Below are 19,435 nucleotides of genomic sequence, written 5' to 3'. Positions count from 1 at the left end.
TTGCCATTTCCTTCTCCAGCCCATTTTACAAATGAGGAACTGAGGTAAACAGAGTTAATGACTTGCCCAGGATCACACAATTAGTAAGTGTCTGAGGCCAGATTTCAACTTAGGAATCTGAGTGGGGGGGGGGGGGGGGGGGGGGGCGGAGCCAAGATGGCGGCTGGTAAGCACGGACTAGAGTGAGCTCCGTACCCGAGTCCCTCCAAAAACCTATAAAAATGGCTCTGAACCAATTCTAGAACGGCAGAACCCACAGAACAGCAGAGGGAAGCAGGGCTCCAGCCCAGGACAGCCTGGATGGTCTCTGGGTGAGGTCTATTCCACACGGAGCTGGGAGCTGGGAACGGAGTGGAGCAGAGCCCAGCCTGAGCGGCGTGGAGGATCCAGACCAGAAGCCGGGCGGAGGGGGCCCTAGCGCCCTGAATATGTGAGCTGAGGCAGTTACCAGACCCCTCGACCCACAAACACCAAAGACTGCGGAGAAGGTTAGTGGGAAAAGCTGCGGGAGTGGAAGGAGTTTGCGGTTCGGCTTCCAGCCCCGGGGGCAGCGGAGGTGGGGCAGCTACAGCTGTTGTTACTTCTGGCTCCAGGCCCACCTGGTGGGAGGAATTAGGTGGCGGATCAGAGCAGGAGTGGAACAGCCTGCTGACAATCTAAGCCCAGTCTGGACTGGGGGTCCTTGGGGAAGGAGGAGTGCGGCTCTGACAGAGCTGGCACCTCCCCCCCAAACATAGAACATAGAACTCGTTAGTCTACAAGCAGTCATACCCCACTGAAAAACTCAAGGGTCAAGTTAGTTGGTTGGGAATATGGCCAGGCAGCGAAAACGCGCCCAGATTCAGTCTCAGACTTTGGATTCTTTCTTTGGTGACAAAGAAGACCAAAACATACAGCCTAAAGAAGACAACAAAGTCATAGAGCCTACAACCAAAGCCTCCAAGAAAAACATGAACTGGCCCCAGACCATAGAAGAACTCAAAAAGGATTTGGAAAAGCAAGTTAGAGAAGTAGAGGAAAAATTGGGAAGAGAAATAAGAAGGATGCGAGAAAACCATGAAAAACAAGTCAATGACTTGCTAAAGGAGACCCAAAAAAATACTGAAAAATACACTGAAGAAAACAACACCTTAAAAAATAGACTAACTCAAATGGCAAAAGAGCTCCAAAAAGCCAATGAGGAGAAGAATGCCTTGAAAGGCAGAATTAGCCAAATGGTAAAGGAGGTCCAAAAGACCACTGAAGAAAATACTACTTTAAAAATTAGATTGGAGCAAGTGGAAGCTAGTGACTTTATGAGAAATCAGGATATTATAAAACAGAACCAGAGGAATGAAAAAATGGAAGACAATGTGAAATATCTCATTGGAAAAACCACTGACCTGGAAAATAGATCCAGGAGAGATAATTTAAAAATTATTGGACTACCTGAAAGCCATGATCAAAAAAAGAGCCTAGATGCCATCTTTCAGGAAATTATCAAGGAGAACTGCCCTGATATTCTAGAGCCACAGGGCAAAATAGAAATTGAAAGAATCCATCGATCGCCTTCTCAAATAGATCCCAAAAAGAAATCTCCTAGGAATATTGTTGCCAAATTCCAGAGCCCCCAGATCAAGGAGAAAATACTGCAAGCAGCCAGAAAGAAACAATTTGAGTATTGTGGAAACCCAATCAGAGTAACCCAAGATCTGGCAGCTTCTACATTAAGAGATCGAAGGGCTTGGAATGCGATATTCCGGAGGTCATTGGAGCTAGGATTAAAACCTAGAATCACCTACCCAGCAAAACTGAGTATCATGTTCCAAGGCAAAATATGGACTTTCAATAAAATAGAGGACTTTCAAGCTTTCTCAGTGAAAAGACCAGAACTGAATAGAAAATTTGACTTTCAAACACAAGAATCAAGAGAAGCATGAAAAGGTAATCAAGAAACGGAAATTGCAAGGGACTTACTAAAGTTGAACTGTTTTGTTTACATTCCTACATGGAAAGATGATGAGTATGATTCATGAGACCTCAGTATGAGGGTAGTTGAAGGGAATATGCATATATGTATATATATATATATGTTTATGTATATATATATAAGTGAATGTGTATGTATGTATCTATCTATGTGTATGTATGTGTATATATATATATATATATATATGTAAAGAGAGAGAGCAGACACAGGGTGAGTTGAAGATGAAGGGAAGATATCTAAAAGAAATAAAATGAAATTAAGGGATGAGAGAGTAACATACTGAGAGAGGGAGATAGGGAGAGATAGAAGGGGGTGGATTATCTCGCCTAAAGGTGGCAAGAGGAAGCAGTTCTATGGGAGGAGGGGAGAGGGCAGGTGAGGGGGGGAATGAGTGAACCTTGCTCTCATCAGATTTGGCCTGAGGGGGAATATCATACATACTCAGTTGGGTATCTTACCCCACAGGAAAGAAGAGGGAGGAAGATAAAAAAAAAAAAATAAAAGGCAGGGGGATGATGCAGGGGAGGGCAGATGGGGGTGGAGGTAATCAAAACAAACACTTTGGAAAGGGGACAGGGTCAAGGGAGAAAATTCAATAAAGTGGGATGGGTTGGGAAGGAGCAAAATGTAGTTAGCCTTTCACAACATGAGTATTGTGGAAGGGTTATACATAATAATACATGTGTAGCCTAGGTTGAATTGCTCAACTTCTTAGGGAGGGTGGGTGGGAAGGGAAGAGGGAAGAGAATTTGGAACTCAAAGTTTTAAAATCAGATGTTCAAAAACAAAAAAAGTTTTTGTATGCAACTAAAAAATAAGATACACAGGCAATAGGGCGTAGAAATTTATCTTGCCCTACAGGAAAGGAAGGGAAAAGGGGATGAGAGGGGAGGGGGGTGATAGAGGGGAGGGCTGACTGGGGAACAGGGCAAACAGAATATAAGCCATCTTGGAGTGGGGGGGAGGGTAGAAATGGGGAGAAAATTTGTAATTTAAAGTGTTGTGAAAATCAATGCTGAAAACCAAATATGTTAAATAAATAAATCGCATTTAAAAAAAAAAAAAAAAGGAATCTGAGTCTCCCTGCTTCCAGGCCCAGTGCTCTATCCGTGGCACCACCTAGCTACTCAAGAAAAATATGATAGGGGTTTGTGAATTGATTAAAAATCATAAGAATTTGGTCCACTATTTCCTCAGTTCTGAGAGTAATTTAGAATTACTGGAATCTCTGAGAGAAGGCAAACTGGATCACATCCAATTCTTAAAGGGATACACATTCTTCAATACAAGGACTTCAAGAACTGAGTAGCAGCAGCAGCAGGGAGAGAGGTTAGCCTAGGACTTAGCTAAACTGGACAGGATTGGTGTCTCAGGGCAAAGTTGGGGAAAGAAGAAACTGAAAGGAAAAAAAAGGAAAGAAGGTCTTCACTCTGGCAGAGAAAGGAAAGATCAGGGAGATTCCCATCAATTTCCTACAGACATCTTTGGGAAGAATTGAACTGAAACTAGTACTGGTACTCACCTTTTTAATGTCTGAAGAAAGATCAAAAACAAAAACAAAAGAAAACAAAGCTTTTAAAAAATATTTTCCCCCAAGTTCCCCTCCTCATTGCTAACTCTAACATACCTGATGTGTTTCTTTTCTTGATTTTTCCTTTAAATATAAAGAGGTATAGAGTTACTGAGAGATAAACATAAATTTAAATTATGGCAGATAACAAAACCTCTGTCTGAATATTAGGAGATTTCCCAACTGAGGTCATAGATTTCTTGAAATTAGGGTACTAAATTTTTTGTGATATAAACTCTGTAAAACAATAGTGTCTGGACCTGAGAACAGTTATATTGCCCTAGGCTAGAAAGCTAATTAATGTAAAAGTATATATAATGAAACCTCCTGAAAGAAAAGGGCATAGGGAGTAACAAGTTGGTGACATTGCTTAAGACATTTTACTGGAAGGAGATAGGAAAGGCCTGGGAAGGATTTAACTTTCTTCCTATCCAAATGGGAGGAGGGAGCAGAAATGAAATACTTCCACAGTGAAATCCACAGTAACTGGTGTTTCAAGCAATATAGTGAATAGGGGGATGAAGACCTGGATTCACATTCACCCTGAAACACTAGCTATGTGAGCCAGAGCAAGTCAGGCAGATTCCCTGTGCCTCATGCCCCTCATCTTTAAAATGAAGAGGTGATAGTAGGCAGTCTAAATCTAATAGATGTACTAACTGGTACATTTATGTTCCTATGATATGTTTCAAAGATATAACATTAGGCTTGATGCAAAGAAAAGCTTCCTAATAATTAGAAATGGTTAAAAATAAAATGGATTTAAAAGTGAGATAGTGGATTCTCCTTCATGTGAGGTTTTTGATCAATAGCTGAATGGTAACATATTGGGTCAGGCATGGAAGCAATTCTTGTTTAGGTATGGATAGTTTCTGAGTTCCATTCCTCTCTATAACATGGTGATTTTGGTCTCCTAGGTCTTCCTCACATAAGACACTTGACCTGCTGACTCTTAGCATTTTTTCTGACTGGCCCCCATGTCTGGAACTCTCTCTTCAAGTCTCAGTTAATGTCTGGCCTTTAGATGGAAACCTTTCATTATCCTCTTTAACTTTAGTGTCTTCCCCTTGAGACTACCCTCAAATTATCATGTATAAATCTTCTTAATACCTAATTGTTTAGATGTCTCCCCATTAAACTTCGAGCTACCTGAGATGATTTATTTATTATTTGCCTTTCTTTGTATTCCCCAGTGGTTATTAGTGCCTAGGACATAGTGAGTGCTTAATAAATGCTCTTTGACTTGACTTGCCTTGACATTCAACTCTGAAATTCTATAATTCTAAATTAAATCAAAACAAAACAAAACTATGTGTTCAGGTCAGGGATTAGCACCTATGGGAAAACCAAAATGTTCACTACATATGAGATATATCATTTGAGATGTTATCATATGCTATCATTTGCCTCATTTTTTTATTCTCTTTATTTTTTTGGTAGGATTTTTACCTAGGGGATAATTCCTGAGTGTGTTTGAACCATGTTGCTATCACCATAGCAATATAGAATGTAGAAAAATTTACCAACGTAAATATATGTGAAGGTCAAATGTAGATGAAGTAGAATTTTTGATGTCTCTTAACTTTGAAGCAAAATCAAAGGAATATATTTGTAAGACTTCCTAAGTAATCTTTGATGGGATATTTAAAAATATTTTCACGTTAAAGGAATATTTCAGGGATTACTTATTTTTGTTATTCAGGTATTTAATAATTTTGGGAAGTCATGTTTTTAGCTGGGATATTCATTCTTATTCAAATTATTATTAATATAGCTTCCATGTAACAGATATAAATGCAATTTTTATGTCTCGGTCATAAGGAAGAAATAGGCGTTTATTACAGTTTGGGGTGGAGAAATAGCATTTAATAGTAATTTTCCTTAGAGGAAAAATAAACCATTAATTATCTCTTTATATGAAGGAATTGTACCAGAAGTGAAACATTTATCAAATCTTTGAGTTTTACAATGTTTTTGTTTTTTAAAAATAATTGTATTTTGCTGACAATGTTCCATGAAGAATACAGTTCCCTAAATGAATAATGCTTTTACAACCTTATTTAAAATGTCCTTAGCATTGTAAGTCATTATGTTTTGATGTGAAACATTATATTCTATGGTCTTATGAGCTATATTTGTGTCATAAGCTTCTGTTGAAGAAGAACAAAGTAATATCTCTTAAATATTCTTAGACATTCAAGGAAGGTCACCTTTATATACAATAAGAAGGTGACGGTAAGGACAATAGAACTCATCCAAAGAAACATTGTTTTCATATAATTTCCCTGACTGATATTATGTATTCTTTTAAAAATATAATTTAATACATCAATCTAAGATGAAAAAAAGAGCTCATAGTTTGAAATATCTGAGGCTTATCTTTGATTCCACCATAGTATGGAGTATCCAATCTTTTGCTCATAATAACTTTTACCACTAGGTGGAAACCTTTTTAACAAAAAATGAGAATAGTTTTATTTCTTTTATTATAGAATCAAATTTAACTTTAACATATATAATGCAAGTTGTGAACAAATTTTGTGACAAAATCATTGTAATAGCTAACATTTATATAGTACCAACTATGTGCCAGTTATGGTGCTGGTTGGTTGGTGTTGTCCTTCGTTCTTGAAGAAGACCAAAAATGACATCAATAGGTTAGAGTCAAGTTACGGTGTGTCTGACTGGCTGATCAGACCAATGTGAGCTTGTTCTACCACAGGTCAGGCACAAATAGTCCATGTGAACATTTGGGGTGGGTTCTCTAATTTTGAGCATCTTGCATTTTTTTAGCTACTCCAATTCTGCTTTGCTCATAAACCACAGCACTTTCTCTGATGAGGGCATGCCATGCTTGGCAGTCCTGTTCCAGTGTCTCCCATGTCACAGGCACTGTGCTAAGCACTTGATAAATATCTCATTTGATCATCAAAACAATCCTGGGAGGTAGGTGCTATTATTATCCTCTTTGTACAGATTAGGAAACTGAGGTAAATGAAGTTAGGTGACTTGCCACACAGTTAATAAGTATCTAAGAGTAGATTTGAACTTAGGTCTTCTTGACTCCAAGTCCATCATTATATATATTGTACCACCCACCTTCCTAGTTCATTGTACCCTTGGAGATGAGCATAAGCCCTTAGATTTTTCTACTTATTTTGCATTCAGAGTCATTTTTAAGAGGTATGTTTGGGGCAGGTAAGTGGTGCAGTAGACAGAGCACTAGCCTTGGAGTCAGGAGGACCTAGGTTCAAATCCAGCCTCTGACATTTACTAGATGTGTGACCCTGGTCAAGTTATTTAACCCTGATTGCCTCAGAAGAGAATATATAAATATTAAGCCTGTTCCCTGTATTTAAACCCATTGTATATCCTCAATTTAATTTTTGTGGGGCATTTGTATACAATTAAAATATATTGCCCAAATTGGTATTGTGTCTTCACAATTAATAGAATGGCAGTAGCAAAATAGAGTAGAAAATAATATTAAGAAGACTTACGGGGGCAGCTAGGTGGTTCAGTAAGTAGAGTACTGTCCCTGGAGTCAGTAGAACCTGAGTTAAAATCTGGCCTCAGACACTTAACACAATTACTCTTTGTGTGACCTTGGGCAAGTCACTTAACTCCAATTGCCCTGCCTTCCTCCCTCCAAAAAAACCAAACAAAAACAACAAAAAACCAAAACCAAGAAGACTTGAATTCAATTTCTGACTCCTCTCCTTATTAGCTATGCAACTTGGGCAATTCATTTCATGCCCCTGAGCCTCAGTTTACTCATATGTAAAATGTGGCATTTAGACTAGATGGATGGATGCTTAGTTCCTTTCTAACTCTGACATTCCATGAATTATGGCTATGGGATTTTGTTGACTATAGGCCCAGGCCTCTGCAAAATTATAATGTAACTGGGACAGCTAGGTGGTGCAGTTAGTAGAGCACCAGCCCTGGAGTCAGGAGGACCTGAGTTCAAAATCTGGCCTCAGACACTTGACATACTAGCTGTGTGAACTTGGGCAAGTCACTTAACCCCAATTCCCCTGCCTTCCCCCCTCCAAAAAAATTATGATGTAAGTTATGTTTAAGAATATCTCACTTCCTTCTTACCCATTATCATGCTTCTTTTCTCCACGGATAGTGTTCTCATGCTTAGCTCCTCTAGAATATCCCTACCAGATCTAATGTTTAATGATCTTATATCTAGAGTAAACTACACAAAGGTGTTTTCCTTGGATAAAGTCATTCACCCACTTGGTTAACCCCAATAGTTTCCCACTGGTGAGAGAATAAATTTAAAAAAATAAGAAAAAAGAAACTTCTGTTTAACTTTTAAACCCCTATACAACCTGGCCCCAACCTCTTTTTCTAGCCTCATTAGATATTATTCCTTCTCGTATATTCTGCAATAAAATCAACCTAGCTTTTTTTTTTCTGTTCCTCACTCACATATTGCTATCTCTTGTCTTTATGTCTTTGCATTGACCATCAGCTGTATCCAGCTGACTTCTGTTTCATAGTTTTTCTTTTCCCTTAAGATGCTGCTTAGACACCATCATCCACATGAAGCCTTTCCTAATCTCGGAAGAAGGGCTAGTGCCCTCTATCACAAAAAGCCTTATATTCAAATACATTTATATCTATCATCTATAACATATATGTTGCCTTTATATATTATCTCTCCCATTAGAATGTAAAGTCACTGTGAGTAGGGGTTGTTTTATTCTTTGTACTTTTATTCCAGTGCCAACACAGTGGCTGGCATATAATAGACACTTAATAAATATATATTTATTGATCTCTAACAAAACACATTTCATGGAGGAAAATATCAAATTAGTTTACAACATAATGTGAATACCTGATAAAGGCTAAATTCATTATCCATTCTGCTAAATTTTCATTTCACTAAAAACATGTTTTCTTTTCTGCCTCACTGTTAGAGAATGGAGAAGAGGAATATATTTGGAAATAAAATGTAATAAAAAAAACACAAAAATATCATTGAAAAATTCCTTTATACTAAAGAATAAATACCCAATGGGAAATTCCTGGCATGAGTGATAAGTCTCTGTGGAAGATATATTGTGGTGGAGAAGATTTTCCAGTATACCAAACATTATTTCACCTAAGACTATCCATGTTTTTAATTATTGTTATTTATCATGCTTTCAAATTTTTTACTTATTAGGTCTTTTACTCTTTACTGATAGTTTCCATCTAGGCTGTTCTATTATGGCTAGAGAAGATAGTACAGTAGAGGCAGCAATGGTCCCAACCTTTCCCTCCAAACAAATTAAAAATTCTACCTGAAATCAAATTCTGGAGAGGCAGAGCCAACCTAAGGATAGGATAAGATGTTTATCTTGTCTAAAATAACTTAGAAGATTGGCAAAACCTCCTGTGTTAGGGGCTGACCCAGAACACACTTGGTGGCAACACCCACAGTAGGCCTTGGAGGTGGCTGAAACAGCAGCTGCAACAGCAGCCTCAGAAACTCCCAGCCCAAGAATGGTAAGGAGATTGAACAATTGACCAGAAAGAGATTAGAGGGGATGTTAAGTTGATACTGAGCACAGAACCAGGTGCTGTTTGTCAACTCTGCTGCTCATATATAATTCTGGCTTGCAGTTGCAGGGCGTAGAGAAATGCTTCTGGTCTGTCCCAAGGAAGCAAGGGCCCTGGCCTCAGTTCCAAAGCAGAGAGGAACTCTAGCACTTGTGGCTGCAAGGGAGCAGGGGCTCTTTCTGCATAAAGACTAGACTGTATACCAAGAGAGCAGTGACCACACCTCTACCTGAATCAACCACTTTGGAAGCACTGAAAGCTTGCTCTCAGAACTAGCTCTGGAAATAGCAGCACAAAAAAGCCTGAGGTTTGTGTCTCCCTGCCTCCAGGTGAGCAGAGCCCAACTTTAATATAAAGTTCAAAGTCAAGAAATACACTGGAAAAAAGCAAACAACAAAAAGAACATGATCATAAAAAGCTACTGTGGAGGCAGAGAAAATCAAGACACAAACGCAGAAGAAGACAAGATGAAAACAGCTATAAGCAAAGCCTGAGAGGAAAAAAAATGTGCAAATTGGACATAAGCTCAACAAGAATTCCTAGAAGAAAGATATGAGTGGTAGAGTAAATATTGGGAGAAGAAATGAGAGTGATGTAACAAAATCATGAAAAGAGAATTAATAGCCTAATCAAGAAGGCACAAAGGAACACTGAAGAAAATAACACCTTAAAAAGCAGAATTGGTCAAATGGTTAAAAAAGAGGCAAGCCATTCATTAAAAGAAATGACACCCTAAAAAGCAGAATTGTCCAGATGGAAAAGGAACTAAAACACCAAGGAAAATAATTTCTTAAAAATTAGAATTAAGCAAGAGGAAGCTAATAACTTCACGAGATATCAAGAAACAATAAAAGAATAAAAGAATGAAAAAATAGAAGAAAATGTGAAATATCTCATTTGAAAAACAACTAATGTGGAAAACAGATTGAGGACAAATAATTTATGAATTATGGGATTACCTGAAAATCATGATCAAAGAAAAAGGAAAACTGACCTGATATGCTAGAACCAGAGGGTAAAGTAGAAATCAAAAGAATTCACTGATTGCCTTCTGAAAGAGACCTCAAAATGAAAACTCCCAGGAATATTATGGCTAAATTCCAGAGTTCCAAGATCAAGGAGAAAATATTGCAAGCAGTCCGAAAGAAATAATTCAAGGATCATGGAGTCAGGATCACATAAGATTTAGCAGCTTTAAATCTAAAGGAGCAAAGGTCTAGGAATATGATATTCCAGAAGGCAAAAGAGCTAAAATTACAACTAAATGTAACCTTCCTAGCAAAACTGAGTATAAACATGTGGGAGAAAAAATGTGGATATTTCATATAATAGAGTATTTTCAAGCATTCCTGATGAAAAAAAACTGCAATTGAATAGAAAATTTGACATTAAAAACAATAGTCAAGAGTAGCAACCAAAGGTAAACATGAAAAACAAATACTAAGGGACTCAATAAAGATAAACTTTTTACATTTCCATATTAGAAGATGATACAGATAACTTCTAAGAACTGTATCATCATTAGGGCAGTTAGAAGGAGTTTACATAGAGGGTATGGGTATGATGGATGATCTCAAAATAAATGAAAGAGTGAGAAATAGGGAAGCACCAAGAGAAGGGGGAAGTGATAGGAATAATGAGCAAAAATTATCTCATATAAAAGAGGAACATAAGGAATAACTTCTATAGTGAAGGGGAAAACAAGGTGGGGGAGGGGGAGAAGTGTGCCAGACATTGCTAGAACCTCACATTCATCAGAATCAGTTTTTAAAAAGGAACTCTCTCTCTCTCTCTCTCTCTCTCTCTCTCTCTCTCTCTCTCTCTCTCTCTCTCTCTCTCTCTCTCTGTCTGTCTATTTACATATACATTCATTTGGATATATAGATATCTGTCTTAATAGTGATGCAAGAGAGGAAGGGGATAAGAGAAAAGGAGGAATGATAAAAAGGAAAGTGGATTAAGGGAAACTTGTCAGAAGCAAAATACTTTTGAGGAGGGACAGGGTGAAAAGAGAGAGAAAGATAAACAGAAGAAAATTGGATAGAAGGGAATGCAGAGTTAGTAAACACAACTGTGAAAATGAATGGGATGAAGTGATCTGTAAAATAGAATCATATAGCAGAATGGATTAGAAACCAGAATCCAAAAATATGTTCTTTGCATGTGATACACTTGAGACGGAAAGAAATATACAGAGTTAGAATAAAGGGCTAGAGTAGAAATTATTATGCTTTAGTTGAAGTAAAAAAGACACAGATGGCAATCATGATCTCAGAGACAAGCAAAAAGATAACCAGGGAAATTACATTTTGCTAAAAAAAAAAGGTATCATGAATAATATCTAAACGATATTAAAATTAATATATTAAATTTTTAAAGCAAGGTCTCTGATAGAAGCCTATTTTCCAAATATAGAGAACTGAGTCAAATTTATTTTTTTTAAATAGAGTCAATCCCTAATTGATTAAGAGTAAAAAAGGAATATGGACAGGCAGAACTCAGAAGTAAATAAATGCTACTTATAGTCATATGGAAAAATACTCTAAATCATGTTTGATTAGAGAAATGCAAGTTAAAACAATTCTGAGATACCACCTCATACCTATCAGATTGGCTAACTAACATAACAGAAAAGAAAAATGACAAATTCTAGAGGGGATGTGGAGAAATAAAGACACTAAGGCATTGTTAAAAGAGTTGTGAACTGGTCCAAACATTCTAGACAATATTTGGAACTCTGCCCAAATGGCTCTAAAATTGTATATACTCTTTGACCCAGAAATCTCACTACTATATCTGTATCCCAAAGAGATCAAAGGAAAAGGAAAATGATTTATGTATAGAAAAGGTATTTAGAGAATCTATTTTTGTCCTGGCAGAGAATTAGAAATTGAGGGGATGTCCATCTATTAGGGTATAGTTGAACAAGTTGTGTTATATGATATGATAGATAAATAGCTAGATAGATATGAATACTATCCTGCATATAAGAACCAAGGGCCATGTTTTCAGAAAAACCTGTGAAGACCTATATGAACTAATGGAGAGTGAAGTAGATAGAAATAGATCATTGTGAACAGTAACAATATTGTACCAATTATGTTCCAAGTGTGAAAGACTTAACTAGTCTGGTAAATACAATGATGATCCACGACAATTCCAGTGGACTCATGATGTAAAATGCTATCCACTTCTGGAAAGAAAACTGATGAATTCTCTGCAAATTGAAGTGTATTTTTTCCGTGTTATTTTCCTTTCTTTTTTGTGACAAGGCTAATGTGGAAATATTTTTGGCGTGATTTCACTTTTCTAATTGATATCATATCGCTTCTCTTCTCAATGAGTGGGGGAGAGGTGGGAGAGAGAGTCAAACTAAAAGTTTAAAAATATAAAGAAATAATAATTTTAAAAAGAACAGTGGTCAGGAAAGAAATAACAAAATGAAGGCAAGACATAAGTATTTTTGAGGCCCTAGGACTCAAAGACTACACCAACTTATACAGTATAATAAAAGTGTGCTACTTTTATTGTTTGACTTAATTACTATAGGTAATGTCTTCATAAATCAGAATTATCTGACAATTGTGTTTGCAAAGATGGAAACCATTGGAAAATCTCATGAAACCTCAGATTATTGAAAAATTATTTTGATATCTTGCTGAACAATATATCTATATAACCACTATCACAAAAGTGCCATTTGCATTTAAATCAAAGATGAACATAGCCCTCAGTTTCTTAGGGGGAACAAAATGGTTTGTACTTTTGCGATTTTTCTTTTTTTTAAGGTATCTAAAATATGTTTTGAATTTATGTGTTCAAGCTTGGAATTGCATTGTATTTATCTCTTAAAAATTCACATTTCCCTTGTATGACAGTAAATTTGCAAATTTCACCTACTAGTGGTCCCTTTACAGTTTTTACAATTTTTTCTTCAGTGTCATGGACTTTCAAATTAACTTTTTCTTAAAACAAATTCAGAAACATAAAACACCTTTAGGTTAATAAACCTAAGGCTATAGTGTAAAATTAATATTACTGACCTAGTTAAGAATAAAACTTTCAATGTTTGTCTCATTTAATCTTATTTAGCAAAATCAGCTGCTTTCTGAAACAATTAGTTTGATTTGCATTTTCCCTTATTTTACTACTTATACTTTTAATAAAGATTAGTCTATGGTAAAGCATCAAGAACAATCCATTTGGCTTCAGGAGATCTGGATTTGAAACCTAGCTTTGCCTTTAGCTGATTCTGTGATCTTGGTTTAGCCACTCAAACTCTCTGTGTCTTGCTTTCCTCATCTGTGAAACAGAGGTGTTAACAGTTGCACTCTCTAGCTGATAGAACTTTAGAAATATTTAGTATTTTATTTTTTCCCCAGTTACAGGTAAAAACAATTTTTAACATTCAGTTTTAAAGCTTTGAATTCCAAATTCTCTCCCTCCCTCCCTCCATAGCCCCCACTCCCATTGAGAAGGCAAGCAATTCTATATAGGGTATACATGTGTAGTCATGCAAAACATTTCCATAATAGTCATGTTGTGAAGGAAAATATGGACAAAAAATGTCTGAAGAAAAATGAACAAAGTAAAAAATGTATGGTTCAATCTATATTCAGACAGCATCAGTAATTTCTCTTGGGATGGACAATATTTTTCATCATAAGTCCTTTAGAGCTCTCTTGGATTGTTGTATTGATTAGAATAGCCAAGTCATTCACAGCTGATCATCTTACAATATTGCTGTTATCTTGTACACATTGAATTTCACTTTGCATCAGCACGTGCAAGTCTCTCCAGGCTGTTTGAGGGCATCCTGCTCATCATAGTTTATACCACAATAGTATTCCATCACAATCACATACCACAACCTGTTCAGCAATTCCCCAGTTGATGAGCATCCCTTCAATTTCCAATTCTTTACCCCCGGAAAAAAGCTGTTTTAAATATTTTTGTAGATGTAGGTCATTTTCCCTTTTTATCTCTTTTGGGATAGAGACCTAGTAGTGTTATTTCAAGGACAAGAGGTATGCATAGTTTTATAGCCCTTTGGGCATAGTTCCAAATTGCTCTACAGAATGGATGAATCAGTTCATGACTCCATTAACAATGCATTAATATCCAATTTTTTCCCACACCCGCTCCACCATTTCTCATTTTCCTTTTCTGTCCTATTAGCCAGGTAGTACCTCAGAATTGTTTTAATTTGCATTTCTCTAATCAATAGCAAGAGATTTTTTTAATATGGCTATAGACAGCTTTGATTACTTCAACTTTTAATCATTTATCAATTGGGCAATGCCTTTTATTTTTATAGATTTGACTCAGTTCTCTATATGTTTGAGAAATGAGACCTTTATCAAAGATATTCCCTTCAATTTTTTCACAGTCACTATTGGTAACATATTTCCCTCCATTCTATTCTCCTCCCCCTCCATTTATTCTATTCTCTCTCTCCTTTCACACTGTGCCTCCTCAAAAGTGTTTTGTTTCTGACTACCCCCTCCCCCAATCTATCCTTCCTTCTATCACCCCCTCTTCTCTTCTCTACTTTCCTCCTGTTTTCCTGTAGGGTAAGATAGATTTCTATACTGAATTGAGTATGTATGTTATTGCCTCTTGTAAGAACAATGCTACTTGCCGCTCCTGTGGCTATGTAAGGCCAATAACACCAGCACACGGGAGGGCTGGTAGTACAAGTTCTTTGATCTGCTTTTCAAACGAAAGCAACTTAAAGGGGTGTGTAATATCACTTTAATCAAACATACATATATCACTTACTTAGTTCAGGGGGAAAAGTCAGCACCCTGAACTTCAGAGCAACTACAAACAGAAATTACAAGCAGAGAAAATATAAACAGATTAACAACACAAATAAAGAGACAGGTCTCCAATCTTCTGACCAAAGCTATACATACATAGTTACCACAGAGAGAGGCACCAACATCTGGGTTTTCAAAGCTGAGGGGCTCCTTAATGAATACCCAGAGTCTTATCTGGTCAAATCACATCACACTCTTCCAGTGAGTGAGCCCCAAACAAAATGTTAACCTCAGAGTATTTGTACAGTTCTTCAGGGTCAGAGTGCTTCACACCACTTGAGGGCTTCACACCTCTTGAGGGTTTCACATTTCTAGAGGGTTTCATGCCTCTCCTGAACTAACTAGCAAAAAGGTGTGGACCTTCCTACAAACAAAGGCAAAACTCAATCAAAGGCACTTGACTGCCTTAGTGCTGAGAAGCACTCCAAAATAAAAGACAACAACAAGTCCCACTTTGCTTACCATTCCACCTCTTTGAGCCAATTCTGATGAAAGTAAGGTTCACTAGCTCCCCTTTACATGCCCCATCTCCCACTACAGCTTTTTCTTGCCTCTTATATGTGAGATAATTTACCCCATTCTACCCCTCCCTTTCCCTTTCTCCCAGTGCATTCCTCTCTCGTGTCTTAATTTTATTTTTTTTAGATATCACCCCTTCATATTTAACTCACACCTGTGCCCTATGTCTATATATACTCGTTCTAACTGCCCAAATAATGAGTTTTGGATTGGAAATTCAAATTTTCTATTCATCTCTGGTCTTTTCATCAGGACTCCTTCAAAGTGCTCTATTTCATTGAATTTCCATTTTTCCCCTGAAGTATTATACTCAGTATTGCTAGGTAGGTGATTCTTGGTTGTAGACCTGGCTCCTTTCTCCTTGAAATATCATATTCCAAACCCTCAGATCCTTTGATGTAGAAGGTGCTAAATCTTGTGTTATCCTGACTGTGGCTCCATGATACTTAAATTATTTCTTTCTGGCTGTTTGCAATATTTTCTCCTTTACCTGGGAGCTCTGGAATTTGGCAATAATGTTCCTGGGAGTTTTCATTTTGGGATCTCTTTCAGGAGCTGATTGGTGAATTCTTTCAATTTTGATTTTGCCCTCTGGTTCTAGAATATCAGGGCAGTTTTCCTTGATAATTTATTTTTAAATTTCTTTTTGTTAATTTTTTTTTTACTTTTAGTTTATAACACTCAGTTCCACAAGTTTCTGAGTTCCAAATTTTCTCCCCCTTCATCTCTTCCCCTTTCTCCCCCAGGATGGCATGTAATCCTATATAGGTTCTACATATACCTTCACATTAAACTTATTCACACAATAGTAAAGTTGTAAAGAAGAATTATAACCAATGGAATGAGCCATGAGAAAGAAGAAACAAAACCAAAAAAGAAGAAAAAAAAAAGAGAGAGCAAATAATTTGCCTCAATCTGCATTCAGAGTCTGTAATTCTTTCCATGGATATGGATAGCTTTTTCCATCATCAGTCTTTTGGAGCTGTCTTCGAACTTTGCATTGATGAGAAGAGCCAAGTCTATCAAAGTTAGTCATTACAGATACTGTGGGTCTGTAATTGTGTATAATGCTCCCTTGATTCTGCTCCCCTTACTCGGCATCACATTATATAAGTCTTTCCAGGTTATTATGAAGGCCCTCTGCTCCTCATTTCTTTCTTTCTTTCTTTCTTTTTTTTTTTGCTTTTTGGCAGGGCAATTGGGGCTAAGTGACTTGCCCAAGGTCACACAGCTAGTAAATGCGTCAAGTGTCTGAGGACAGATTTGAACTCAGGTCCTCCTTACTCCAGGGCCGGTGCTCTACTCACTAAGCCACCAAGCTGCCCCTGCTCCTCATTTCTTACATCAGAATAGTATTCTATTACATTCATATACCACAATTTGTTTAGTCATTTCCCAATTGATGGGCATCCCCTTGATTTCCAATTCTTTGCCACCGCACAAAGAACTGCTATAAATATTTTTTTGTACATATGGGTCATTCCACCCCTTGTGTGATCTCTTTATAGCCCTAGAAGTGGTATTTCTGGGTCAAAGGGTATGCACATTTTATAGCCCTTTGGGCATACTTCCAAATTGCTCTCCAGAATGGCTGGATCAGTTCACAACTCCACCAAGAATGTAACAGTGTTCCTATTTTCCCACATCTCCTCCAGCATTTATCATTTTCTTGTTTCGTCGTGTTAGTCAATCTGACAGGAGACATGTGGTACCTAAGAGTTGTTTCGATTTACATCTCTCTAATCAATAGTGATTTAGAACATTTTTTCATATGAGTATAGATATCTTTAATTTCTTCCTCTGAAAACTGTCTGTTCATATTTGACCATTTATTAATTGGAGAATGACTTGTATTCATATAAATTTGACTCAGTTCCCTGTATATTTTCGAGATGAGGCTTTAATCAGAGATGCTGGTTGTAAAAGACAATTTCTTGAAAGATGATATCTAGGTTCTTTTTGAACATAGCATTCAAATAGTTCAATAAATTTTAACTTATCTCTCCTGGATTTATTTTCCAGGTCAGTTGTTTTCCCGATGAGATATTTCACATTGTTTTCTTTTTTCCTTCATTCTTTTGGTTTTATTTTGTTGTTTCTTGATTTCTCATAGTAATTAGCTTTCACTTGCTCAATTCTAATTTTTAAGGAATTATTTTCTTCAATGAGCTTTTGAACCTCCTTTTACATTTAGCCAATTCTAGTTTTAAGGAGGCTTTTTTGTTTTTCTTCAGTGAATTTTCGTGCCTCTTCGTCCATTTGACCAATTCTACTTTTTAAGGCATTCTTCTCCTCATTGGCTTTTTAGAACTTTTTTTTTTTATACCATTTGCCCTAGTCTGTTTTTAAGGTTTTATTTTCTTCCGTATTTTTATTTGTGTCTCCTTTACCAAACTGTCAACTCATCTTTTATGATTTTTTTTGCATCACTCTCATTTATCTTCCCATTTTTTCCTTCTACCTCTCTTACTTAATTTTCAAAATTCTTTTTGAGCTTCCTGAGACCAATTTATACTTTTCTTGGACACTGTGGATGTAGGAACTTTTACTTTGTTACTTTGTTGTCTTCTTCTCAGTGTGTGTTTTAATCATCCTTGTAACCATATTAACTATCTATGGTCAGAATTTTTTTTTATTTTCTTTGCTCATATTCCCAGCCTACTACTTGACTTTTAACTCCTTGTTAAAGTATAGCTTTGCTTCCAGGGTGGAGGGTGCACTGTTCCAAGGTTCGGGGGTTTTGGGCAGCTGTTTTCAGATATACTTTTAGGGACCTATAAGTTTTCTGTTCTTCCAATGTGGTATAATCTAAGGAGATGTGCATTTACTAGTCTCCCAGCCTGTGTTCTGATCTATGAGTGACCATAAACACTCTTTTCTGCTCTCGAACTGTGAGGAAAGTCCCTGTTCCATTGTGGCCACAAGCTCTGGTGTACTAGTGCTCCTTCTCACACTGGGGCTGCAAGCCAGGACTGCTACCTGGATCAGAGTACTAGTAAAGCAACAGAGTGCTGCCTCAATGCTGGCAAAGAGTCCCCTCTAATCTCTTTTTGACCAGATGTTTCATCCCTTACAGTCTGTGGGCTGAGAACTCCAGAATCAGCTAGTGCTGATTTATGGCTCCCAAGGCCTGTTCCTGGTTTCTGGGGCCCAGTCTACACTGGTATAGCCTGTGTTGGGTTGTGTCCCTCTCTCACTCTGGTGCAACAGACCTACCCAAGTTGTCTTGAACTGGAAATTTGTTTCACTTTGTCTTTTTGTGGGTTCTACCACTATAGAATTTTTTTAGAGTCATTATTTAAAGGTATTTAGAGAGTTTGGAGGAGAGCTCAGGTGAGTCTCTGCCTGTACTCCACAATTTTGGCTCCACCTCCCTCATAGGACAATTGTGAGAACCTAATGAAATAATATTTTACAAAGCACTGCATACCCAATGTCACCTATTATTATTGTTATTTAATTGTTATTGGCACCAAGATCATAAGATTTGCATAATTTTTAAATTAAAATTTTAAATATAAAAATATATTGATCTCTTATTTCCTAGACAAAGGATGTGTGTTTTCATTAATGCTCAAGGACTTACAAATTATTAATTAAAAATATTTATCAAGTACCTAGTATGTCAAGTCAGTGGGCTAAGAGTTGTACGGAAAATGAAAATGAATGATATGCTTCAACAGAAGGGATATTTCCTACATATTCAGTAAAACATTACCATTTTTAATGTCTCTCTTTAATGACATAAATTCTTTCTTGGAAAAATATGCCCACATTATAAATGAGAGCACATTGAAATAAACTCATATAGATGATACATTTGAAAATGCTTTCATAAATTGATAAAAATCAAATACCATATATTTTCAAAATCATGCATTTCACCTGAATTGATAGCACAATAGCACAGTATTTTCTATCTTATAATACTAGTGGAAATATGACTCTCCACAAGAAGCAGTACATGTTTTTACACTGCATGCTAATTGAAAG

This window comes from Trichosurus vulpecula, chromosome 3 (genome assembly GCF_011100635.1).
Source record: "Trichosurus vulpecula isolate mTriVul1 chromosome 3, mTriVul1.pri, whole genome shotgun sequence".
In the NCBI taxonomy this organism is placed as follows: domain Eukaryota; kingdom Metazoa; phylum Chordata; class Mammalia; order Diprotodontia; family Phalangeridae; genus Trichosurus; species Trichosurus vulpecula.
This window is presented reverse-complemented; position numbering follows the sequence as displayed.